This window comes from Fukomys damarensis, unplaced genomic scaffold, assembly GCF_012274545.1.
Source record: "Fukomys damarensis isolate Sample0158 unplaced genomic scaffold, DMR_v1.0_HiC HiC_scaffold_21, whole genome shotgun sequence".
Lineage (NCBI taxonomy): Eukaryota > Metazoa > Chordata > Mammalia > Rodentia > Bathyergidae > Fukomys > Fukomys damarensis.
This window is the reverse complement of record NW_022900933.1, coordinates 39,009,616-39,036,884: the sequence shown is the minus strand read 5'-3', so window position 1 is coordinate 39,036,884 and position 27,269 is coordinate 39,009,616. Positions and strand designations below refer to the sequence as shown.

The 27,269-nt window shown below is 47.4% G+C and overlaps 1 long non-coding RNA gene and 1 pseudogene across 1 annotated transcript in view; one reads left to right on the top strand and one right to left on the bottom strand.

Annotated features, from left to right (window-relative positions):
• Positions 1 to 13,348: 13,348 nt before the first annotated feature.
• The window catches only part of LOC104851776, a 22,010-nt gene continuing 8,089 nt past the window's right edge, over positions 13,349 to 27,269 (bottom strand). The window contains exons 2-3 of the long non-coding RNA XR_777280.1: positions 13,971 to 14,118; positions 13,349 to 13,445 (exon numbers count right to left, since the gene is read on the bottom strand). This is a non-coding gene — a long non-coding RNA (uncharacterized LOC104851776). The remainder of the gene's footprint in view (positions 13,446 to 13,970; positions 14,119 to 27,269) is intronic.
• Positions 17,265 to 17,389, top strand: LOC117287191 (annotated as a pseudogene).

Genomic DNA, 27,269 nt, shown 5'->3' with positions numbered 1-27,269 from the left:
GCAGTGCTGGCCAGGAGACCTGGCAGGAATCCACTCTGCTGCCTACCCAGTGGGCCCTGCCCAGCGGGGGACGATGGATGGCTCTGCTGGGGTCTGGGCTTTCCCCCAGTGTCCACTGTCACACCTCTGCCCACACACAAGCACACACTCTGGTGCTCACTTCGACATGAGTCACACTCATGCACAACAATGTACCACACACACACACCTCACATGCGTGCGTGACACACAGAGGTGCTCGGTGCACACCCCAGCCACACACAGGCGGTGCTCCTGTCTGCTCCTCCCTCCATGCAGGCCCAGGCCGACTGTCCCCCACAGATGGGGTGGAACCCTCCCTTCGCCTGGACCTCTGCCCTGTGCTCCTCATGGGGCCCTGCAGGCCTCCCACAGCCCCCATGCTGGACCTTGCAATCCACCCAATGAGGGCCTGGAAGGGGCTGCCCCAGCCCCGATGTCCTCTCTGGCATCTCTGCCCTCTGGAGACCCGCATCCCACTGCTGTTCTCCTCCCGTCTTTCCTTCTTGTTCCTCGCCGTCCTCACTCCCATCGTACAATGGCGAAACCCAAACCGGGCTGAGAGAGGAGAGCCTGCCCAGCCAGGCCTGAGCTGCATCTCCCACCTGCGTCCAGAGGGGGCTCAAGCCCGAGTCCTTCCCCGCCAACTCTGGGCCAGAGGGCATCTGTGTCTGCGTCTACTTCTCCAGGTGCCTACTGAGCCTGCTGTGTCCATCACCTGCCGGGGACATCCGTGTGGCTTGGCCCTGGGGTGCAGTGCCCTTGTGCAGTCATGTGCGTTGGTGAGCTCCACGGGAGTCCCGGGTCTGGGCGGCATTGGGCCTGGATTCAGACCCTGGCTGCGGTGGCTGTGGGGGTTGCTGCCCCTCAGTTGCCCCGGTGCCTTCTCTGTAGGTGGAGTGCACGGCCCATTTCTCAGGGTGACTTTTGGGATCAGAGCTTACAGAAGCACCTGGTGAAGAGTGGGACAATGGATCGTGCACCCTGGGGGACAGGCCGGGCCCAGGGACTCTGCTCCCTGACTCCAGACCCGTGACCAGACCTGTGTCTTCTTATGGAGGCCCCTGAGTGCCTCTGGCTGAGGGCACACTTTTCTCCCAGGGCCTCTGCTTTGCAGGTGCCTGGCTGGGCTCTGATCTGTTGCCATCAGGCTTGTTCAGCAAGAGGTGGCCCTGTAGGGTGGGCTCCGGTAGGAGAGGTGCCCTGTGGCCTGGCACTCAGAGGGGACAGGGCACAGTGCACAGTGGCCCAGGTCCTGCCCTAGGAACAGCCTCTTCCCAGGAAGGGGTGTCTGCCTCGGAGCTGGGGCTTCAGACTGGGGAGGGCAGGGCTCAGCGAGAGTGCCGTACCCACTTGGGCTTTTGGGCTCTGCTCTTTCACCAGCTCCAGAACAGGGACACTGCTCTCCCCCTGCCTGCCCAGCACTGGCCCAGCACCCTCATCCATCTTGACACCCCCAGGGCCAGTGGGCAGGGCCGCCTGAGGCTGCAAATGGACATGTGTGTGAGTGTGCACCCATGCAGATGTGTGCTTGTGTGTGTGAGTGTTTTGCACACGCCTGTGCAGGGCACTATGTGAGCACCTAGGTGCACTCGGGCCAGACTTCAGGGAACATGAGGCGGGGCACAAGGCTGATGGTGCCTGTGGCAGCCGCCTGTCCTCTCCTCCTGCCGCTGGCTGCCAGGTCTCCCTGTGGCCAGAGTGCTTATAGCCCTATGGGGTGGCCTCTGGTGATTCCCACTTTGCTGAAAGGTTTGGTGAAAGCATTCAGCTGCCTGCAGTTCCTGTCCTGGTTCCCAAAACCTCCAGCCACAGCTCACACGCTCGGTCAGTAATGATACATTCATGTCGTTTCCACTGGAGTCGCCACCCTGAGAAGGTTGCTACGCTTGGAACTCAGGTGGGTTTGAGAGGCCTGTGTGCCGCAGGAAGCAAGGGGAGCCGCTCTGAGCAGCACCGCTGTGCTCTGTGGCCAGGGCCCCTGCCACCTGCCCTTTGGCTTCAATGCTCCCTGAAAGAAGGATCAGGCACCCCGTGGGTCAGGTACCCATTTCCCCAGGGATCACACTTCCTCAGACTGTGGCATTTGGAGCAGACCAGGGGATACAGTCTCTGGGAGGGAGGCACAGGAGGGGATGGAATAGGTTTTGTTTCTGGGACTGGGGAGCCAGAGGAGGGTCTGTGCCTGGTGCATGTTGGCATTTACTAAAACCTGGCCTTACTTCACAAAGGAATACCTCAGCCCCTGGGGAGAGAAGTAACAAACATGAGTAAAATATAGACATAGGGAAGCTCCCAGGACTGTGCAGATATATGTGAGAATAAGAATTAAATGAAAGGAGAAGCAGAGACAAGCAGGTTTCTAGGTCCTGTACACTGGGTTTGTTTGGTGTTTTGAATTTATCTCTGAGATTCCTGGCAGCCAAAGTGAAAAGAGAAATGTGCTCAGCTCGATTGTCTTTGTTGTCCCTTAGAATAGTGTTTCCCAGCTCTTCCCCTCACAGTGTCTGGAGAATGTGTGAGAACCCTGGGGTATGTGCATGAGGTCCCTCTTATGTCCTGGAGACAACTGTCCTATGGCTCAGTCTCTGCACTTTGGGGTTAGGAAAAGGTTGCCCGGGTGAAGACCCATCAGGCCCCTGTCTCTACCTGCAGACCCCAAGCTGGGACCAGGGAGGAGGATGGGAACCACCCCAGCTTTCCTGGCACCTGGGATTCACGGGCCAGGGGAGGAGCCAGCTGTGAAGCAGTGACACTAGGAGGGGCCGCGACAGCTCTAGGCTGAGGTTCCCACATAGGCACAACGCTGTCCTCGTGGTCTGGACACCGTGTCTGGGTGACTTGTCCTCCGAGACATCTCCCGGGCATCATCATCCTCCTCAGCATGTGCAGTTCAGGGACAATGGCAGGGGAAAAGCTGTGTGTGTTCAGCACAGGTAAAATTTTAAAGCAATGGGATCCATCCAGTCGGTGGCCCCGAGGTGGTGGACCAGGATGGATGCTGCTACTGGGTCGCAGGGTCTGGGATGAGCTGGACTGGCCAAGCCAGAGGGTGGGTCTGGGCCTGCTCCTCTGTCTCAGACCCCACTGGGGTCCTCGCAGGAGCCACAGTCCCCATAGCAAAACAACAGTGATGACTCACGCAGCTTGGGAGCGAGGCTGGTGGTGCTGTTTACCAGAAGTGCTCAATTTTGATTTTTTTTTCTTTTCTTTTTTCTTTTTTTTTTGAGATGAGAACAGGCAGAGAGAGGAAGGTGGCGCTGGCTGTCTATATCCCTCTGCAGGAGCCAGCGAGGCAGGCTCAGGGCTGAAGCCCGGCCGCTCTGGGGAGAACAGGGCTGGGAGGAGACTCAGAGACACGCAGCCGTGGACCTGGGGACTTGGGACCAACAGATTGGGCGATGCAGAAATGAAAAGACAGGGAAGTAAAGGCCGGGGTGGAAGAAGGGACTCGAGACAGCGTGAACCTGGCTGCCTTCAGGGGACCCCAGGGACAGGAGACCCTGGCTTCCACTGTCATTGTCTTCCTGGTCCCTGCTGCTGTGTGGCTGCCCTCAGGCTAGACCAGGCAGAGGTCACTCCGTGTGGGTCACAGCCTTTGCAAATGGAATGCTGGGGTCCCCCCACCTTCTGCCACCCTGTGCGGGTATGGGTGCACACCTCCCGTGTGCGGTCTCCTCCTTGAGTGTCCTGTGTCCCTGGGTGGCCTGTCTGGGGACCATCTGCAGTGGCTTCGCCAAGCAGTGTCCCGGCTGGGCCCGTTCTCTGCAGCACAGGACTCTGCAGGGCAGTCTGCCTTGCGCTGGGTGCAGCTGTGCTGGATAGCTAAGGAGGATGTGTGTCCCCACACCTCTGCCAGGCTCCCGCTTCCTTCTCATGCCACTTTGCAGTGTGATCACCCACCCTCCTCCCCTCCAGGCACCGGGCGTCACCTCCTGCCTTTGCCCAGAGCCCAGCTAGGGCTCTGGACATTCTGCGCAGGGTTTGCGGGGTCTGGTCAGAACCATAATGTGTTCCCTGGACCTGGATGGCCAAGTCCAGCCCTGCCCCGAACTGGCCGGCAGGAGGTGTGCAGGAAGTGGGGAGCTGGCAGCCAGCCACGGGGCCTCTGGGCTGGGCAGGAATGCGCCTGGCATCCTAGAAATGGGCAGCAGAGAGTGATGTGGAGGGGGCATCGGAGGGCACAGCAAAAGGACAGCGGAGGGGACAGAGTGGAGGGGACAGCACAGGGACTGCGGAGGGACTGCAGAGGGAAGGAGGCTGTGCACAGGACCCAGGACAGCCCTGAGGCCCCTCTCCCCAACATACTTGGACAGGCACCCTGAGGAGACAAAGGGGGCCCCTCTCCAGCTGCTCCCCCAGTTCCTAGAAGCCGGGTTCCAGGAAGCAGGCACAGCCGCTTGTCCCAGCCCGCAGATGCGGCTTCCAGGAAAACAGGGCCCTGGGCCCCTGGGGCCTCGGGGGGCTCATACCCGGGCCAGGAGCAGCCCGGTGGGTGGAGTCTCGGGATGCACCCGGTGGGGAGGAGGGGGAGCTCTGCAGTCAGTAGTCAGAGGAGGTAGCAGTGTCCTGTGATGACCCAGGGCCACCCAAGCAGCGGGCCCTGCCTGAGCACCCACTTGGCTTGGAGCAAGGCTGGGGCCCAGGAGCCTGGCACACGAGTGTGTGTGTGTGTGTGTGTGTGTGTGGGTATGTGTGTGTGTGTGTGTGCTGTGCCTGGGAGGCACTACAGAGGGACAGTCCCAGTTGCTGTCCCATCCCCTGGCACTGTGGCCGAACACATGTGGTACAAACAAAGATGGAGCCAGAGACAGGCTGTGCAGGGGCTGAGTCCTCCAGCACTGTCTGCAGGAGCCCCACAGCCCTGTGGCCATGGCCTGTGCAGCCAGAAGGAAGTGGAGGCCACCGTGTCCTCTGTCCGAGGCAGGTGGAGTGGTGTGCAGGGCAGTGGGGGCAGGCGGCCCAGAGGGACATAGGGACTGAGGGAGGTGCAGGCGGCCGGCCTGCTGCGGGGTCCTGCACCTCCCTGAATCCACACGGCCCTGGAGGAGGTGGAGAAGGGCTAGGGTGAGCCAGAGTGAGCCCTCTGGATGCTGGAAAGCTGGAGCAGGGCTGCAGGCCTGGGTCCACTGCCACTGTGGGCCGCTCTGTGGCTGCAACCAAGAGCAAGTTGGTTTTTCTCTAGTTGCTCCTGCGACCCCAGGCTTCTGTGGGAACACAGAGAAGAAAGAAGAGCCGTGTCTATGGGGAGAGGGTCCTGCCTCGGGTTCTCAGAGCTGGAACACACACACACACACACTCACGCACACTCACATTCACACTCACACACACCCAGGCCCCGTGGATTCATCACCCTCAGCTGCCCAAACAAATCGGGACGAAACTCCAGCTGGAGGCTTCAGCCCTGGGCCATACCTCCTCCTGCCCTGGGCCTGAGGTAGGAGAGAAGAAATCAAGATAGGAGACAAGAAAATGTTTAAATTGTACTTAAAAAACAAAAAACAAAGCAACAACAACAACCGAAAAAAACACCAAACAACAAAATCCTGCAGCTTCAGGACACAAAAGTTACTGAGGCCCAAGCCTCGTTTCTTTTCTCTGTTCTTCTCCCGAGTTGCAGCCGGGCGCTTCCTTCCACCTGCACGCTGGCCTTTTTGCCTGGGAACAGGCTCTTCTTTGCTGTGAACTGGGCTCCCTTCATCCTCAGAAGCAGCAGTGTTAGCAATGTATGGCTTTCACCTTGACACCGCCCATCAGACAGATCGAGCAGCAGGAACACACATCCCCACATCGCCCTTCTTCCAGGCACCCCTTAAAATACCACCTCTGATCGCAGAGCCTCTTTCTCTTGACAGTCTGCACTGTATTTCTGTTAAGTTTAGATTCTGCCTAATAAATCCCTTTATGTCTCTAGCTGATGCAACCAGAAAATTCTTCTTTTTTTCTTTTTTCCCTTCTTCTTTTTTTAAAGACAGGGTCTCCCTAGGTAGCCCAGGCTGGTATTGATCTCACTTAGATCCTCCTGCTTCAGTCTCTCCACTGGTAGGATTACAAGAGTGCACCACCACGCCGGGCTCAATTCTTTCTCTGCGACTGGAATCAGTGGACCTGCCCCTTCGTCCTCCGAGGAGGGTGTGTCCAGGTGTCTCCTCAGACCCTATGGGCGAAGGCCTGTGCACCTGCTCCTGTCTGGGTGGAGAAGGCCTGAACACCCCCTGCTTCTTTGGGGCGGAGACCTTGGCCCTCTGGACACCCAAACCCCTACCGCCCCTGGACCTCTGCTCCCTGGGCGTGTAGAGAGTGGGATGGGGGTGGTGGAGAGAGAGGTGTGCAACCCAGATGCGCCCAGGCCAGTGCCCACTGACCATGCTGCCAGCAGCCCGAGGTCTTGAGAGGCTCTGACCCCTGCCTGCTGGAGCCCTGAGCCAATGTCGATTGGCAGCCCAGCAGCACCACCAGGAAGCCCGCCTTGCTCCTGGTCCTTCCCTCTCTCCCCACGCCCCAGGGCTGGCAGGAACCCCTCCTCATTGCTGTCACCCGGCTTTCTCTATCCTTGACCGCCCTCTGCCCTGGTTCTTTGTGCCTTAGCTGGCCGTGGCCCCATGGCTTCTTTCTGGTTTCCTTTCTGCTTTGCCCATTCTCCATATTTCTCTACCACAAAGGCAGCCCTGGGGTTCGCTGGCCAGTGAGAAGGCCCCGCTGCCCTCTGGACATCTCTGTCTTTGTGCCCGGATCTACATCACAAAGACGCCTGAAGCCCAGCTGGCAGATAGAAAGCCTCCTGGGGGAAGCTGAACCAGCAAGGTCAAAGTTCTTTCTTCCCTGGGTGACAGGAGCCATTCACATGTTAATAAATCATATTCCTTTCCAGAATCAATGCACCCTCTTCACAAGCTGCTTTTTAACCCCACATAATTACTCCAGGAACAAGTCCACAAATAAGGGAACTGAGACATGGGGAGGAGGGTGGTACGTGACTCCCCTCGAAGCTGAGAAAGGGTTGTAACCAAGGTGTCCACATGGGCAACCCTCTTACAATCCCACATCCCGGTTCTCTAACCTGACTTCACCTTCACGGTGACCCAGGAGGAAAGGTGACCCAGACCTAGGGCCCAGTCTGACTGCACACCCGGGGCGGGGGGAGCCCCTAGGGCCCTGGTGAGGCTGAGTTGCACTGCACAGCCTGTGGGAGAGGAGTGTGGCTTAGCGGGACAGTGGTCCCATACCCCAGAAGCCCCCAGTGCTCGGAGAAGGCACCCTGGGGTGTAGTGGGCAGGGCGGCTGTTCACAGAGGGCTGAGGGCCTTGGGATGGGGGCAGTGGGGTTCCGTGGCCACCTGATTTTTGTTTTGTTTGTTGCAGTCTATCAGGATCTGTGCCTGAGGGAAAGGAAAATGGAAAGAGTGTTTTGTTTTTGTTTTTGTTTCTTGCTTTGTTTTGTTGGGGCTGTTTGTTTAAGTTTTAGAAACATTTTAAGAAACTGCTCTTGTGCAACTGAAAAACTGAATGATTTGGAACAAGTCCATGAGCTAGGGTCAAAATACTGGAGTAAGGCACAGTGTGCTCGATCCCCACTCAGCTGCCCTTCTGTCGAGGGCCCTGTGCCTCGCATGCCCCAATGACAGGGGGGACGCTGGGGCCCCGGCCTTTGCAGGGAGTCTCTTGGGGGTGCAAAAGGGATGAGTGGAAGGAGCCTGGGAGGGACACATGGCTCTGCTGCTCCCAGGGCTTCTGTGACCCAGGGACTTCGCCGCCGTTATCCTGAGTCACCTTTCATCAGAGCCTGCCCCGCAAAGGTCCTAGTCTCTCATGGATCCTTTATGGGCCCCGGGGCTGTAGCCCAGGAGGGGCCCAGGCTGGGGCAGGACGAGGGACCACAGGGAGGAGGCAGGGCTGAAGGGGCCCCAGGCTGAGGTCCTCTGTGGTTGCTGCCGCAGGCGTCACCATGCGCTGAGGGCCTTCACAGCCAGGCCCCTGCTTCTCTCGGTTCCGGACACTGGGAGCTCAAGTTGGGGCTGGCAAAGTGGGGTTCAGGTGAGAACCCTCAAGATTAGGGCTATGGCAACTTGGACAACTAAGTGGGCTGAATGTGTCCAACATCAAAAAGCCCTGTGACTAACAAGCTGAGAGAGGTATTTCCCAAAAGAGAGGGCACACACATAGACACAGGCCCCCGAGTGACACCAGGCTTGCGGCTGAGCACTGTGAGCCCACGGGGTTCAAGCCTTTGTTTAAGCCCAGCGCTGCTCCAGGGCCAAGCAGAGGCCTCTTCGGTCCTCACATCTGGCAGGAAGCTGAGCATGGCTTTCCACGGGACAGCCTCAGTCTGGCACAACACCAAGTGAGTTTTTGATAGGAAAACTGTCCCTGTGCCTAATTTTCATGAGCGGAAAGCCAGCTCGGGAATTCTGAGTACAGAGGACTCCTTCCCCTTATCCTCTGGGCTGTGAGCCTTTCTACTGCCCCCTCTCACCCTGAAGAGCAGACTTCTTTTCTATCTTCACTAAATGAAGGAGCCTGGTGCTGTTTCTGTGTCCAGTCCAGTTCTAAGGATGCCCGTGGGGCCCTTCATCCCTCCGCTAGGAGGACACAGGAGGGCCCTCAGGGACACACCCACCATCACCCATGACCTCCAAAGCCACCTCCTGCCATCACCAGAGGCTTGGAGGTTAGGGTTTTGGCATGGGAGGGTTAGAGCCCATAGCAACAGAGCTCCTGTATGAAAGGCACCCTGTGCATCTAGGACTGAGATGATGGCAACCAACGCAGAGCCAAGCTCTAAGGGCCAAAGACCTCCCTCCCCCGGGCACCAGCCGCCCTCTCTACACTTAGAGCAGCCATCTCCTGGGCAGAGCTGAGGCCTTCTGCAGGCCGGGTGCTCAGTTCCATCAAAGTCCAGTGCTACATATTTATTATGTATTTAGCCCGCATTTGCAGCATGCAATGCCTACACTCCCCTATAGAGTTGGTGCACAAGGAAGCACGTGTGTTAATTTCTTTTCCTTCCCCTCTCCCCATCACTTGATCCCTCCCCGTTTGAGAGATGGACAAGATCTCTAAGTGATCTAAAGCACCAGATGGTCAGGGAAAAGACATTCTCTAGGCAATCACATTTTCCACATCCTCAGACTGTTAGAAGGACCCCAACCCCTCCTTGACCATGTGAGTCCTCTCTTGGGAAACTCAGCTGCTGCCCCTCCTGGCCATGTCGCCCTACCCGAGGAGATGCTTCACTCTTGTCCTTGCCTTCCTCTGCGCCCATGTCCCCTGCCCTCCGCACCACCCCCCATGTCAGGGGCCGCAGACATTGGGTCCGGATGGAACAGTGAGGTGAAGGGTCCAGGATGGGGTGTGTCCCTCACGTGGCACGTGGCAGTGAGTATGGCAGGAGCTGGGCACTCTGGGAATCCATGTGCCACAGGGGCTGGGTCATGGCCAGGAGCCTGGAGAGGACAATCCAGTGACAGCAGCAGCCCTGAGTGGGGTGAGCCCTGGAGGGAGACTCAATGTTGGGGTAGAAGCACCCAGGGCAGGAACGGTGCAACTCCTGCTTGCTTGGGGACCCAACTATGGACTCTGCCCATCTCCAGGAAACCAGAGGGCGGCCAGAGCCGTCCAGCCCAGCTGCTCAGACCTAGGCCCTTGCCTGGAGAAGTGCCTTTCACATTGAATCTGAGTCCTGGATTTCGCAGAATAAACATCCATCCAGTCTGACAGCATATCCAGCAGGCAGTGACTGTGGAACCACGCTTCCCCGAGAGTGTTTCAGGCCAGCCCTGGGGTCAGCACACAGAGCCTGAGGAAGAGGGGCTCTCGGGAATCCAGGATGCGGTGGGCTGACTCCAAGGAAGAGAGAGTCTGGTCTGACCGCACTGGGGCTGGGTGGAGGAGAAGCAGCAGTGGCCTCTACAACCTGCCTCGAGTCCCCCTCAAACTGACCACAGCACCGCAGCCCTCCCCTGACTGCTCTGTTCTCCCTTCTCTGCACACGCATTGCCTTCCAGCCTGCTCCACATAATCTATTGATTTCCTTTGCTTGTTTCTTATTTTCGGGTTCAGACAATCCCCACTGTGTGCCAGCATCCGCCCAGAGGGTAGGAGACACTGTCTGGAGCATCCTGCATGCCTAGAAGTCTGCCAGAAGCTCCAGAATTATTGGTGCTTCATCAATATTTGACACTCAGTAAATATTTGATGAACTTTTACCTCTGGTCAAGGTAGAGTAATGGAGAGTAGATTTACTCTCCCTCTGGAAACATTTAAAAATCTGGGCAGAATGTGTGAAACCCACAAGTTTTAGACACAGGATGTCGGAGAGTTGAAGTCAGTTTGGGACACGGGGTACAGACCTTGCTGGGCTGGCTGTGACCGTGCAGGGTCACTGGCTGGAGAGGCCCCAGGCCGTGGTGCAGGGACACTGGGCGGAGGGGCCGTTTCTGAGTCGAGGTGAACCTGGGAGTTGGAGGAGGCTGAGGCTACTGGAATCTGCACGGCAGGAGACGGAACAAGAGAGAGGTAGAGGTGCAGAGAGGAAGTCCCAGAAGTGTGCAGAGCATCTTTCCCAGGTGGCCAGCAGAGGGCTGATGGGTACACGTGTGAGCAGAGCACAGCAGGGAGCAGAGGACAAGCTGAAAGGGTCAGCAATGACAATGCTCACATGTAGGACTGGAAGCAGTGCTGGGTCCCCAGCCGGATGTGCCACCTGAGCTCTGGGGTGCTGGGGGACAGGAGAGTCATGGCCCATAGTGGGCAGGTATCTTTCTGGACTAAGTTACATTTTCCCCTACCTAAGAGATTTTAAAACCAAGCCTCAAGCAAATCAAACTGTTTCCAAGTAACTTAACTGTGTGGGAGCAAAGCTCAGCAATATTTACAAGAATATAAACATCCAGCACCTAACAAGGGAAACTTCACCATGTCTAGGATCCAATTAAAAGATGGTCCAGTAGGCAAGGAAGCAGGAATGAGTATGACCCACAAGAAGGAGAAAACCCAGTTAATCGATACAGACTCAGAAATAACAGAATGACAGAATTAGTAGACAGATACAAAAACAGTCATTGTAATTCTGTTCTCTCTGCCCAAGAAGCTAAAGGAAAGATTAAAGATGCCAAACAGAGTTGTGTAATAAAAGAAGACAGAAGCCAAATTTCTGAGATTAAAAATACATTGCATGAGAGTAAGAGAAGACTAAATACTGTAGAAGAAAAGACCTGTCGACTTGAAGACACAATAATAGAACTATCCAAAGAGAAATCTGGAGGGGGAAAAAGTAAACAGACCATCAGGAGCTGTGGATAACTTCCAGAGGCCCAAATGTCAGTGCAAAATTGAATCTCTGGAGTGGAAAAGGAGGAGGCAGAAAAAAAAAATCTGAAAAAAATATAGTGGCTGAAAATTTTACAAATTTGATAAAGAGTACGAACATCTGGACCCAACAAGGTGATTGAGTCCCAACCATATGGAACATGAAGAAAAGCAAGCCAAGACACAGCTAATCAAATTGCTGAGAAAAGCAGAGATAGAAAGTCTTAGCACAGCCAGGAAAAAAGCACCCACATGGTACAGAAGGGCAAAGGAGAAGAACAGATTTCTGGTCAAAACCAATGCAAATGAGAAGACAGTGAGGTGATGTTTTTACTGAAAGAAAAAACAGATCAGCCTTCTTTTCTATACTCAGCAAAAATATCTTTCAAAACACAAGAGTGAATGCAACATCCATTTAGATATGCAAATGTTGAGAGATTCTGTGACCAGCAGATTCCGCTGGGGGAAATACTGAAGGATATTCTTCCAACTGAAGGAAAGAGAAACCAGAGTGCTCTAAGGGTCTGTGGAACGGAATTGAGAGCTGCAAACATGAGGAGTGGATATATACAATTTCTTCTCTTTATTTAAAAATACCTCTTTAGAAGAGAATTCTGAGGTTCTTGGTGCTGGAAGGGTCGTTGGTGAGCATTAGAGGGTCTGGCCATGGCAGCCACACTGCAAGTTTTGCACCAGTGAGGTTATCTCTGCATCTGTGGGACTCCTGGCTTGCCTGGGTCGCCCTTGTGAAAAGACTCTGTGGCCAACTCCTCTTCAAAGGAGTCTTTGATTCTGAGCGCCTCTTGCCTGAAGATTCCTAGCAGCCTGGCTGGTCTGTACAGTGGCCAGGGATAGGCATGGTGCAGATGAACCTTTGGAGGCCACGCCCCACCATTGTTATTGTATGGCCTCAAGGGAGCAAGTGTCCAGGAAGTAAGACAACCCTGCCTGTGAGAGACCCTTCCTCACCCATGCAGGTTGTGGGCACAGCTTGGACTGGAGGCAACAGCATGGGAGTTACATGCATGAGAAAGCAGGAAAGTGGCTGCAAAGACTGGACAGGGTTCCCACCACCATGCAGCAATGCAGGAGAGAGAAGGGCACCCCCTCCTTCTGCCTCCTGGAAACAAGGGCACCCACCTGTGTGCCTGTCCCACTCCTCTGGCAATCTCCTGGCTTGGGTAATCTCCTGGGCCTCATCCAGGAAAGCCTACAGGCTGGACCTCAGGAGCACAGGGTGGGGAGGAGGCTGCCTCCTTCCCAACATCCTCCTCTTCCTCTGCCACGAACTGAACTCAGCTCTGAAATGGAGTTGTCCCATCCTCCATGCAGTGCTGCTGAGGGTAAACCACAGGCAGTCAAGGGTGTCGGTGCCACCTACCGTCTTATTCTGTCTGCCAGGTGTCTGGGGCTGCACATCCCAGCTGACCTGTGGACAGCTGCAGTCACCTCTGCCACCTTTGTCCAGGACCTGGCCCAGCCTGCTTCTGGCCTGCATCTTGCACTGGGGCTTGGAAGGGCTCCCTCAACCGGAAGGGCTGTGTGTCAGGGAAAGGAGATGCCCTTTATGTGTCTCTGGGTGAGTGGGAGGCAGCCAGCTGGGCTTATCATGGATGGAGATCTTGTATATTCAGCTTTCCTCTTGGACAGCTACACTCCTGTGGAGACTGTGGATCTTTTACTGAGCTCTGTTGCTGTCAATTTAAAAAATTGTTTCGGAAGAGAGATGCCATCATTTCTGAATGGTCAAGAAGCTGAATCAGTTACGGGGCTGTTTCCATAATAACTGTGCTTTTGTTGGGTTGTATTTTTGACCCAAGAGATGTTAATGTGAGACCGGTGAGTGAGCTCTGGTCTTCCAAGGAGACAGCAGGGTGGCTTCCCTGCCACCTTTGCTCGGGGAGGGACGGGCCCTCTCTCCATTCCTCCCCACAGACCTTGGATGGCAGGAGCTGCTGTACAACAGGCAAGCAAGCGCTTCAGGAAGTGAAGAAAAGGAAGCTTCCCCAGACAGTCTGGGGGCAGGCAGGTCTCTTGTCCTGGGGTCTCCCATGACTGCACATGGCCGTGGCTTTTCTGGATGGCTCTGGGGGTACTTCGGTGTCCAGGTGGGCGGTGTGTCTGTGAAGGCCCAGGGGTTTAGTTTTGGGTGAGTGTATTAGTCAGCTTGAGCTGCTAAAACAAAGTCGTATAGACAGAGTGGCTCAAAGGGCAGAAACTTCTTTCTCATGGTTTTGGAGGCTGGAAATCCCAGATCAGAGCACTGGTGGTTTGGTTCTTGGTAAGGTGTTAGGACTTCTCTAAGAGAACACTAATCCACACTCGGCTCCATGGTCCTGTCCCGATATCCTCCCAAAGGCTCTATCTCCCAATACCTGCATGCTGGAGGCTGGGCCTTGATGTTCACTTAGGAGAGGAGGCACAGTTTTGCCCCCTGAGGTGGGGAAAGGGCCAGGCAGGTGTCATGGAAAAGCTGAGGGAAAAGCCCTCCATCCTCATAGCCCTGCCATCTGCCTGTAGCTCTGGGAACCAGCAAGGTCTGTGCCCAGTACCCCAACAGTCCATTCCCTGTGGACCCCAAATCAACCCTGTCCTCAGAACCAACCCTGTGCACCCCAGCTTGGCTTCAGGGTCCCAGGTGCCCACCTGCTGTCCATGGGGCACCCATTCTTCCTGCTTTATTCAGGTCCCCTAGCACCGGAAGTGGGCACCTTTAAGGCTGGGCTTTGTAATGTGTAGGTTGGACGATGCCTGAGTGGGTCCAGAGATTCATCTGAGTGGTCCATTATCAATACTGTTTAAAGAAATAAGCAGAATATAACAATCAGAGGGTCCCGGAAGCCATTGTGACTGTTTGATGGAGTCCTCATTCCAGGTGTGTTTTGGTGTAGATCAAAAAGGTCCCCCAAACCTCTATGTGTGGAAAATGTTGGGCTATGGGATGCCGGGCTCTCAGTGGGTTTACCCTTTGAGCTCAGAGGCTGGATGTGTGGTGAGGAGGTGGGACACAGGGGAGGTGAACTGGAAGGGTGTGTTCTCGGGCTCCTGCCTTCTGTCTCTGCTTCCTGGCTATGGGGGTGTGGTCAGTTTTCCTTTGCCCGGGCCTCTGCACAATGCCCTTTTTGCCTGGGAGCCAGCCGACCATGGGCCCAAACTGTAAGCCAAAATAAACCCTCTCCTCTTTTACATTATGGACTTCAGGTATTTTGTTCCAGTGACAGAAGAGTGACACACAACGCAGGTGAGTACAAGTGTCTGCCAAGTGTGTGCCCTGGGTCCTGGGTTTGAGCACTTTGTGAAGAAGAAGCTGGAAGGCTGCTGCTTTAGGGGAGCTGGAGAATGAAAAGATTCACTCTGGTTTCAAGATGCCTGGAGGCAAGGTGTATAGAGAGATTTGAGGCAAGAAAGCCCTCTGGGATCCTGACTGTTCAACATCTCTCTTTACAGCTAGGAACAGAGGCCAAGAGGAAGCCAGGCGTTGGCCTCAGGCTGTTCAGTGGGTTCCGCCTCCAGCTTCCAAGCACCTCTTAGGAATCCAGGAAGGAATCCCTGTCCTAGGCAGATGGAATGATGCCAGACACCAGTGATGCTGGCAGGTGAAGATTCCAAAACTCTCTCCTTGAAAACAATGAGAAAACTAGCAAGTTAGTAGGATCAATTATTTTAGAACTCTTGAAATTAACCAGTGGCTTGCAGCAATTCTAGGAGCAATTTTTCATCTTAAAAAGAACAGGCTTTGTAGCATTTTAACTGGCTCTATTCTCCCACCTCTTTCTTCCTCTCTGTGGTAGCCTTGCAAACCAGTGCTTACAATCATGGAGGACACTGTGGGGGCTAGGGGATGGTGGCAGCCACCAGAGGGGACATGGGAGGAGCTACTTCAGAGGTTCACAGCCACAGAGCTGGGGTCACTTGACTGTCTGCTGGTTCACAAAAGGCCCAGCTTGGAAAGCGTTTTATCTCCCTAATTTGAAGTCTGGTTTTTTGATATCAAACAGTAAGCATTTTCCTTAGGGACATTTTCTGAAAACATTTACAAGTAAATTTTTAGTTTAGTGGCATCCTCAAGCAATTGATTAGAATCAGTGAAAAGAGTAAATATTTTCAAAGGAAAAGCTGGGGAAAGAGAAGTCCCTAGATTTGAAAAGCACTGCTCTATTCCTGGAGCTCCAGAGAGCCACACATGAGCAGAGTGGGCACTGAAGAAAACCGTAAGGCTCTGTGGGATGAGAAAGCAAAGGCCAGGGCAGAACTTCCAAGGCCTGTGTATGTAGAGGGAGATTTAAATCAATAATAAGAGGGAGGAAGATTTCAAGCAGTAAACTAAAGCTTCAGTCTGAAGAAACTAGTAAAAGAGAGTAAACAAAACCTCAGGTATGGAAAGAAAGTTAAGAATCAAACTTAAAGGTGAAATTATGAAATAGAGAACAGAAGGTTAGAAAAAGCCAATAAACCAAAATTGGGTCCTTTTGAAGATTAACAAATTGGCTAGCTTTTAGTAAGGCTCATCAAGAGAAAAAGAGAGAAAAACCAACACTGAAGGCAGGAATAAAGGAGAAGACCTTTACACCAACCTTGCAAAACTAAAAAAATGTTAAGAGGATATAATAAACAATCCATGGGATGCCACGAAGTTTTCTGACCTAGGTGACATGAATTACTGAAACGGACTCAGGAAGAAATAGAAAGCCCAAATAGACCTGTAAAACATAAAGAGATTATATTCATAGCAGAAATAATGATTGCAATACACCTCTCACAAACAAAATCTCAGGACAAGATGGCTTCACAAGTTAATTCTGCCAAAAGCTTAAAGAAGAATTAAAATGTCAAACAGTTACAAAAGCTTACAAAAATAGAAGAGGAACAAACTACTGCAAACTTATCTCATGCATTACCATGATAACAAAGCCAAATAAAGACATCACAACAAAATAAACCATACAGAAAAAAAAAAAACTATACAGAGACATGGATATAGGCACAAAGGTCCTCCACAAAACACTAGCAGATCAAACCCAACAATATATAAAAAAGATAACACACAATGATACATGAGATTTATCCAAGGAATTGCAATTATTTAACATCCAGAAGCTGATCAGTGTAATGCCCAATATTAACAGACCAAAGGATAAAAACATCACCATTGCAACAGATACCAAAAAGAATTTGATAAAAATTTAATCCCTTTCAGTAATACCTTTTTCATATTGTTTCATTCAACACACTTGAAAGACAAGAGTATTTTCTCACACCAATAAATTTCATTAAGAACCTTATAGCTCACATCATGTTTAATAATGAAAAATTGAAATTTTTTCCCTTAAGGTGAGAAATAATACAAAAATGCCTACTCTCTCCACTTCTATGCAACATTGTACTGGAGTTTTTAGTTAGGAAAATTAAGCACAAAATAGAAATATGGACATTCAGATTGTCACGAAAAAAAGGTCTGCTTTTAGAAATTACATGATTCTGTGTCTAGAAAATCGTAAGTAACACACATACACACACGTATGTATTAATGTGTGTGGAGACACACACAATTAGACCTAATAAAGGAGTCCAGCGAGATCACAGGTTTAAAAAAATGTATGCAAATTTGTCATATTTCTGTATAGTAATAGTGAATAAACCAAAAAATGAAATTAAGAAAATAATTCCACTTGTAATAGTACTAAAAGGTTACAATACAGATAAATAAATTTAACAAAAGAAGTAAAAGAGGGCTGGAGATTTAGCTCAGCAGCACAGTGCCTGCCTGGCAAGTGGGAGGTCCTGAGTTGGATCCCCAGTACAAAAAAAAGAAAAAAGAAACTATAAGGCTTCTTCTTGAAAACTACAAAATGTTGAAAAACACTTAAGGAAGTCCTAAATAAATGGAAAGGCATTTTCTATCCATAAACTTTAAAAGTTGATATTATGAAAATGGCAACAACCTTTGCACAGTGGTAGTATTGTAGCCAGTGAGGTTTATCTGAGGAGTGATTATTGCTAATTGAACATGGTAATACTGTCCAAATAGATATCACTTTAAAGCAATGTCTGTCAGAATCCTATCTGGCTCACTGCAGACATTGCCAAGCTGATCTTAAAAAATTATATGGAAATACAAAAGCCAGAATACCACCCCCACACAAATTCTTGAAAATAAATAAAGTAGAACTCATACTTCCCTGATTTCAAAATTGCTACCAGGATACAGTCATCCAAAGTGTGCTCCCAGAATAAGAATAGACATAAAGATTATTAATTATAGACCTGGGAGTTCAGAAATTAGTCTTTATATTTATGATTTTTAGGAAAGGTACCAAGAAATTTAAATGGGGTGAAGAGTAGTGTTTTCCATTGCCAACAGAGGCAGACATACCTTGATACAGCTTTAAAGCATCCTATGCAACACATCCCAGCACCCTGTGGAACACAGATGTGAGGAAAAAAATGCATGGAAAAGGGTAAGAGTGGTTTCACATGAGCTGAACCAATTGCTCCTCTTGAGTCCACCCAGCACAACATCAAGAAACATTCTCCCAGCCTGTGAGTTCTCCTGTGAGGATAAAAGACAGCAAATCCAGCTTCCCCCAGTTTCTCAAAGAGAGAATTTTAAAGGAAGCAGGAAGAATGACTCTTCATATACAGGGGAACCTTTCTAAAGCTATAACAGATTTCCCAGCAGCAATCTTGCAGCACAGGAAATAGTGGGATGATATATTCAAAGTATTAAAGATAAAAGTGTGCCAATCAAGAATACCACACATAGCCCAATTTTAAAATTAAAGAAGAAAAAGTTTATGTTTGTTTTCCAGATGAACATAAACTGAGGGAGTTGCTTTGTAGGAAGTGCTAAGGCAGGTACTCCAGGTGAAATGACAAGACACCTAACAGCAGCTTAAAGACATATGCAAGTGAAATCTCACTGGCAGAAATAAATATGCAGGCAAATACAAAAAAATGTAAGCCCAGGATTTAGCTCAGTGGTTCTGCCACCTGTCTCAGAAGCACAAGGTCCTGAGTTTGATCCCCAGTACAAACAAAACAAAACAAAGCAAATATAAAGAATGTAATCCTGGAATGAGAACACTGGAATCACTTTTAATTCTTCTATAAAAGTGAAAAGAAAAAGTATTAAGCAAAATTATTACCACAAAAATTTGTTAAAGGATATACAATACAAAAAGTAAATTCTGACATTAACCAGAATTTTATCAAACAAAAAGTGTATATTCCTTGACTTATGAATATTTGAGTTGTGAACTTTCACAGTGTACTGTATAAGACTCACTTTCTTGGATACAAATGAGTCCAACTTACAAATATTCTCCTGGAACAGAGCTCATTTGTAAGTCGGGGACTTACTGGATATGTGTGGGGAGACCCAAAATTGAAAAACAATTATTATTAATATTTTTGGTATATGATTGAGGCCAAGTGGTGCTTGGTTTAAAATAGACTGTTATAGCTATAAGCAATTCTATTCAGCATTCAATGCTAATAACACACAAAAAATAACTTACAGAAAATACCAAAAAGAGAAAAAATAATCTAAGTGTATATTATCATCAAACAATCAGATAACCAGGGTGGATGGCAAGAATGGAAGAGAAAACAGTTGCTATGGTTTGGTCTTAACTGCTCCTCAAAGGCTCACAAGCTGAATTCTGTGTCACCAGCATGTGTGTGGCAATATTGAAAGGTGGCGAATGATTAGGAGGGTAGGCCTAGTAGGAGGAAGTGAGGTCACTGAGGCTGTTCCCCTAGAGGGGATGCTGGGACCCCAGTCCATTTATCTTGTTACCTGGCCACCATGAGGGGAGTAGACTTCCTCTACCATGTGCTTCTCTGCCATGGGGCCTTGCCATAGGCCTTGATGTGACTGGGCCAGCCTTGGACTGGCTCCTCAAGAACCAGGAATGAACACAAATCTTTTTTCCTTGTATGTTGATGACCAGATATTTTGTCACAGTGATTGAAAGCTGATCAACACAGTTAACAAAGTGGTGATTGTAAGTCCTTATCTAACACTAATTACTATAAATGTAGAAAGATTAAGCTCATTAATCAAAAGAGATAAATAGCCAAATAAATAACAGTAATGAATTAACCATTGCTATCTATGAAAGATTTAGCTTAGAGTTAAGGATATGCAAAAACAATGTGAGTGGATGAAAAAGATGATCTATAAAAATGATAATCTAAAAGGATGGGTGGCTGTACTTACATGAAACAGAGTTTAAGTAAAAATAGTTCATTACAAAATGAGAGTGAGTATGAAAAGAGAAAACCAGTATCAGATAACCTAAATATATAAAGCAAAGATTGACAATCTAAAGGGAGAAAAAGGCAGCATACAATAATAGTGCAAGACTTCAATATTTCATTTCCAATGATGAATACAATGTACAGACAAAAAAGTCAGGAAAGATACTAATAGAAAAGTGCTAAACAATAAGACAAGCCCTTCCCTCTCCTCCATTTTTTTTTCCCACAAAATGTTTTGTTTTGGAAATGTAAGTTTGTGCTGCTGGGCCCCTGCTCAGTGTATCAAAATGGTTTGTGGCTGTTTGAACTGTGTGACCTTTCAGGAATGTCTCTTAAGCTCTGCCCCCTCTCAGGAATGTTTTGTTACTCTATCCTTCTGCTTCAGGAATGTTCTGTAAGTCTGCCCCCTGCTTCACTGAGCATGCTCACCTACTCTGTAGATCGCTATATAAGGTGGTTCTCATATCTGGTAGAGTGCTCAGACTCTGAGCCCATTGGGGGCTTGTTGGCATAATAAAGGGTTTTATTTTCTACCTCTTTTACTGACCATTGGATTTTCAAGTCTTCAAATTATGAGAGCTGTGTTCCAGAGCTGCCACACTGAGCTGTAAAGCTCAGCCATGCCTCTGAGCTGTGGCACTGAGCTGTGATACTGAGCTGTGACTCTTGGCTGTAGCACTGAGCTGCTGTGCTCTGCTGCAGCAACCAAATAGACCTAATCAACATTATAGACAAATGGACCTGACAGATTACACCAAACATTCCAATCACCAGCAGCAACGGACACGTTCTTCACAATACCTGTGAGACACCTCCAGATTACACCACATTCTGGGTCACAAAAGAAGTCCTAATAAATGTAAGAATTGAAATCATTCCAAGTTTCTTTTCTAATCACAATGGAATGAAAGTAGCATCAGTAACAAAAGGAAAATGAAAAAAACATTCTCACAAATATATTGAAATTAAACAGTGCACTCTTGAATGTCCACTGGGCCAAATAAAAATTCAAAAGGGAAATTTGAAAATATCACAAACCAAATGAAAATGAAAACAACATAGAGGTCTGGGACAGCTGCTCTGAGATCCTGTTCTCCCTCACCCCGCCTGTGCCACAATGTCCAGGGAAAGGTGGAAGGCAGAGGTCTGGGACAGCCACTCAGAGATCCTGTTCTCACTCTGGGCTGCCTGGGGTCACCTGGTGAGGACTAGCTTGCCACAAAGGCACCTCTGCAACGCCCCCACCCTGCTGTCAGGCCTTATGATTGTGCCAGTCCTTGGATCAACTCTACAGAGGCACAGGTGGTCATAAAGGGCATTTTTCTGAGCTCCAGACTTTGAATATCTTCAATGAAAGGGCAGAGGGAACCTGTAGTAGAACTTTGCAGAGTTCAACCCTATAGGAGGTCAGGGAGCTCAATTTGGGCATTGCAAATCAGCCTGAATCTCAGGGGTCATCCATCTGGTAGCTGAGATCAAAGGACTTAGTTCTGCACATGGCTGCGCACATTATCTATTGTGACAGCAGAAATATAGTCTGAAAGGGGCCCTTCTTTTTCTTCTTTCTTTTCCTCATTTCACTCTGCAAATTCTTTCTTTCTTCTGTCCTCTTTTTCCAACTCAGTTTCTTGCTGCCCCATATTATTCCTCATCTCCCTTTCTGTTTCTATTCCTGCCCTAACTTGGATTTCTTCTTTTATCATTTTTCTTCTTTCTTTATGTTCTTTTCTTCTCTCATTTTCCTTCACTCGGGGGTCAATAGTTTCAAAGGAGAGTGAGCCCCTATTACTGGTTAGGTGTTATATTCTTGTCCTTATTCTTGCACTCTGTCTTTCCCTTTTGACTTTAACAATTTCCTAAAGTTTCTATGGTCATCCTATGTCCTCTGGATTCACTTGAAACCTTCTCCAATTCTTTAACCTATCTACTCCTCTTGTCCTAACTCTAAGTCCCCATCCTAAATGGTAAAGATGCTATATTGAAGAGTTTATTCACTACAAACATATCTTGGGCTGCTCTTTGATTTTAATTTAATTCACATGGTTTAAAGGTGATTAGATTAATGATTACCACAAATGGTCAATTTGTAAGTTGTAAGTTGTGTTTGATGTTATTGTGTTGCTGATTCTATCAATCAAGCTAAAGGGTTGGGATTGATTTAACGAGTTGTCTTCTCTGATATTATGAAAATGATAAATGAATGTGAAGATAGAATTTCAGATATAGAAGAAAGAATTGCAGTCAGTGACCATGAAAAGAGAAATCTCTTAAAATCAGTAAGGGACCATGAGAAATTGATTGAACAACTCCTAAGTGATGCAAAGAAGAATAACATAAGACAGATAGGAATCCATGAAGTAGCAGGAGAAAATACAAATGACTTAAAAAAGCTGTTCACAGAATTAATGACAGAAAACTTCTAAAAAAGAGCAAAATGTTTTGACATACAGATAAGTGAGGCATATAAGACTCTAACTAGCCATGATAAAAAATATCTGCACCTAGACATATAATAATCAAGATCGCAGAAACCCAACAGAAGAACAAAATATACAAGCAGTAAGAGAAAAGAAACAAATCACATGCAAAGGAAAGCCCATCAGAATCACAGCAGACTTTTCAACACAACCCTCAGGTCAAGGAAAGCCTAGAGTGAGGTATTTCAAGTCCTAAAAGAAAACAACCTCCAACCTAGACTGATGTATCCTGCAAAGCTCTATTGCAAAATGGATGCGGAAATAAGATACTTCCATGACAAAGAACACCTGAGGAACTTCATGAATACCAAACCAGCACTACAAGGAACTCTAACCAATATCTTAGAAAAAGACAATGAAGGTCACAACACAAGGAGGCCCAACAGAGCAAATCAAATAGGTAAGGCCAGAAACTAAAAGGAGACAGGGAAAAATTAAAAAGAGTCAACAAAAGGCCAATAACATGACAATAATAAGTCAGTACATATCAGTTATAACCATCAATGTCAGTGGCCTCAATTCACCAATAAAGAGAAATAGAATGGCAGAAGGGATTAAGAAGCAAAATCCAACAATATGTTGTATAGAAGAAACACACCTAGTGCAAAAAGAAGCCATAGACTGAAAGTGAAAGGATGGAAAACAGTTCTCCATGCTACAGGAGCCCAGAAAAAAGCAAGGGTAGCTATCTTATTCACAGACAAAGTAAATTTCAAACCAAAACTGAATAAGAAAGACAAGGAAGGCCACTATATACTTATAGAGGGAACAATTCAAGAGGAAGAGATAACAATCATAAATATATATACACCAAATAGTAATGCCCCCAACTATATAAAACAAATATTAAGCAACATGAAAAACCAAATAAGCACAAACACAATTATAGTGGGGGACCTAAACACCCCATTATCACAAACAGGCAGATCATCTAGGCAAAAAATCAACAACAAAACACTAGAACTAAACCAAGCTTTTGAACATATGGACTTAATAGGCACCTATAGAGTGTTCCACCCCACAAAATCAGAATATACATGCTTTTCAACTGCACCTGGGTCATTCTCCAAGATAGACCACATGCTAGCTCATAGAAAAGGTTTAAGTAAATGCAAAGGAACTGAAGTTATCCCATGTATATTATCAGACCATAGTGCAATTAAACTGGAGATCAATAGCATAAGAAACCATAAGAACTTCACAAACACATGGAAATTGAACAACACTCTCCTGAATAATCAATGGGTCACAGAGGAAATTAAAGAAGAAATTAGACAGTTTTTACAAATAAATGATAATGCCGATACAACATACAGGAATCTTTGGAACACAATGAAAGCAGTTCTACATGGAAAAGTCATAGCAGTGAATGCCCACACTAGGAAAACAGAGCAAGCACAAATAAACAACCTAATGATGATCTTAGACTCCTAGAAGAAGAAGAGCAAGAAAACCCCAAATCTCGTACAAGATAGGAAATCAAAGATTAGAGCAGAAATCAGTGCAATGGAAATTAAGAAAATGATACAAAAATCAATGAATTGAAGAGCTATTTTTTTAAAGAATAAATAAAATCGATAAACCCTTAGCTAACCTTGTCAAAAAAAGGAAAGAAAAGGCTCAGATCCATGCATTTAGGAATGAAAAAGGTGAAGTCACAACAGATCAAACAGAAATCCAGAGGACTGTCAATATCTACTTTGAGAACCTGTACTCTAATAAAATGGAAAACAGAAGAAATGGAAAGATTTCTAGATACTTATGAATTACCAAAGTTGAACAAAGAAGATAACAGAATTTGAAACACCCCAATTACAATTAGTGAAACTGAAAATGTAATTAAAAGTTTACCAGTGAAGAAAAGCCCAGGTCCTGATGGGATTCACTGCTGAAGTTTACAAGACATTTAGAGAAGAACTACTGCCACCACTCTTTAAACTTTTCAATGAAATTGAAAGGGAAGCAATGCTTCCAAATTCATTCCTGGAAGCAAGTATTACTTTGATTCCCAAACCAGGGAAAGACCTAACTAAAAAAGAGAACTATAGGCTAATCTCCTTAATGAATATAGATGCAAAAATCCTTAATAAGATACTAGCAAACAGAATATAGAGGGTCATCAAGAAGATCATACATCCTAAATTGGATTTATTCCAGGGATGCAAGGATGGTTCAACATACATAAATCAATAAATTTAATACACTATATTAACAGAGTCAAGGACAAAAACCATATGATCCTCTCAATAGATGCAGAAAAAGCCTTTGACAAAAATTCAACACCCGTTCATGATAAAAACCCTGCAAAAAATTGGAATAGATGGTCTATGTCTCAACTTAATAAAGGCTATCTATGAAAAACCAACAGCCCATATTATATTAAATGGCCAAAATCTGAAAACCTTCATGTTAAAATCAGGAACAAGCCAAGGATGGCCACTATCATCACTCCTCTTCAATATAATTCTGGAAGCATTAGCCACAGGAATTAGGCAAGAAAAAGAAATTAAAACAATAAAGATAGGAAAGGAAGAAGTTAAATTGTCATTATTTGCTGACAATATGATACTGTACATTGAAAACTAAAAAAAACTACACCAAAAGACTTCTAGTCTTAATTGACAGATTCAGTAGAGTAGCTGGATACAAGGTCACTACCCAAAAATCAATAGCCTTATTGTACACAAATAACAGACTCACTGAGAGAGAAATTAGGGAAACAATTCCTTTCACAATAGCACCCAAAAAAATGAATTATCTGAGAATCAATCTAATGAAAGAAGCAAAAGACCTCTACACTGAGAACTACAGCACTCAGAAAAAAAAGAGATTGACGAGGATAAAAGAAAATGGAAAGATATCCCCTGCTCCTGGGTAGGAAGAATCAACATAGTGAAAATGGCCATACTACCAAAACTGCTATACAGATTCAATGCAATCCTGATTGAAATTCCAACAGTATATTTCACAGAACTAGGAAAAATAATCCAAAAATTCACTGGGAACCAGAAGAGACTTAGAATAGCAAAAGCCATCCTAGGCAGCAAAAACGTGGCAGCAGGTATAACAATTCCCAATTTGAAACTATACTACAAAGCCACTGTGATAAAAACAGCATGGTACTTGCAAAGAAACAGACCTGAGGATCAGTGGAATAGATTGGAAGACACAAAAACAACTCCAGATGTACTCAGTTACCTCATCTTTGACAAAGGAGCCAGCCATCCTCACTGGATGAAAGATAGCCTCTTTAATAAATGGTGTTGGAAAAACTGGATTTCAACCTGCCAAGGATTAAAACTAGAACCTTATCATTCACCATGCGCTAAACTAAAATCGAAGTGGATTAAAGATCTAAATATTAAAAAAAGAGTCACTAAATTTGCTGGAAGATAAGTTATGCAGAACTCTTGAAGACACTGGCATTGGAAAAGACTTTATGAACAAATCCTCAGTAGCATGGGAACTAGCGGAAAGAATCAACAACTGGGATCTCATCTTATTAAAAACTTCTGCACTGCAAAAGAAACCACCAACAGAACTAAGAGACAGCCTACAATGTGGGAAAAATTTTTTACCAGCTGTTCCTCAGACAAAGGACTCTTATCTAGAATATATAAAGAACTCAAAACAACCAGCCCCCTCTAAATATAAAGATCCAATTAAAAAATGGGCATCTGAAATGAGTAGACATTTCTCAGACAAAGAAGTAAAAGCAGCAAGTAAATATATGAAAAAATGTTCCACATCACTGGTCATTCGAGAGATGCAGATGAAAACAACACTGAGATTCCACCTCACCCCACAAAGAATGGTTGCTATCAAGAAATCAATCAATAACAAATGTTGGCGGGGTTGTGGGGAGAAAGGAACCCTTCTCCATATTTGGTGGGAGTGCAGACTGGTGCAACCACTACAGAAATCACTATGGAGAAACCCCAACGAATTAGGATTAGAAGTCCCATTTAACCCAGCCACCCCCCTGCCAGACATCTTCCCAAAAGAATTAAAAGAATCATACCACAGTGATATATGCACACCTATGTTTATAGCAGCACAGTTTGTAATAGCTAAAAGTTGGAAACAGCCCATCTGCCAATCAGTTGGAGACTGGATAAAGAAGATATGGTTTTTCTATAAAATGGAATACTACTCAGCCATAAAGAACGAGAAATTAGAGTCATTCATAGGAAAATGGATGCACATTGAGGATATACTCTTAAGTGAAATAAATAAGCCACACATGTGTAAATACCAAATAGCTAAGTGAAATAAATCAGCCACACATGAGGCCGGCCCCGATCCAAGCGGGAAGGAAAACCACGCCTGCTCCCGACCCAGCAGCCATCGCTCAAGTGCCGGGAAGGTAGCTGCGCGAGCGCCCCTGAACCCCCATAAGCCCCCCCGCCCACTCTCAGACCTCCTGACTGTGCAAGTTTTTGGACCCACTCTGCAAAGACAGAGGTGGTCATCAAGGGTATTTTTCTGAGTTCCCAACTTTGAACATCTTTAAAGAAAGGGCGGGGGAAACCTGTAATAGAACATTGCGGAGTTCAACCATTCAGAAGGATGGGGAACTCATTCTGGGCCTTGCAGCCCAAGGTCATTCAGCATCATGGGGTTCAGCAATCAGCTAATTGAGGTCAGGGGTCTTCCATCCTTGTTCTGTCTGAGCCATTAAATGGTTAATATACTATACTGAAAAGTGTGTTCGCTGCAGAGATGTTCTGGACTACTTCTTGATTTCAATTTAATTCAAATGATTTAAGGGTGATAGACTAGTGACAATGGGGTTCAAATCAGCTAATTGAGGTCAGGGGTCTTCCATCCTTGTTCTGTCTGAGCCATTAAATGGTTAATATACTATACTGAAAAGTGTGTTCGCTGCAGAGATGTTCTGGACTACTTCTTGATTTCAATTTAATTCTCATGATTTAAGGGTGATAGACTAGTGACTACCACAGGTGGTCAGTGTCCAAGTTGTGCTTGATCTAATGTGTTGCTCATTGTATCAGTTGGGGTAAAGCATTGCCGTTGATTTGATGAGCTGTTTTCTCTGATGTTATGAAGATGAGAATGTCCATGGGTCGTTAGAGACACAGAAGCTAGGGTGCAACTATATCAGGAAGATTTGGGTGATAATCCAGAGATTAAACCAAGGACAGTCCAACAACAAAAATTAAAATGAGAAAACACTTAAGCAAGA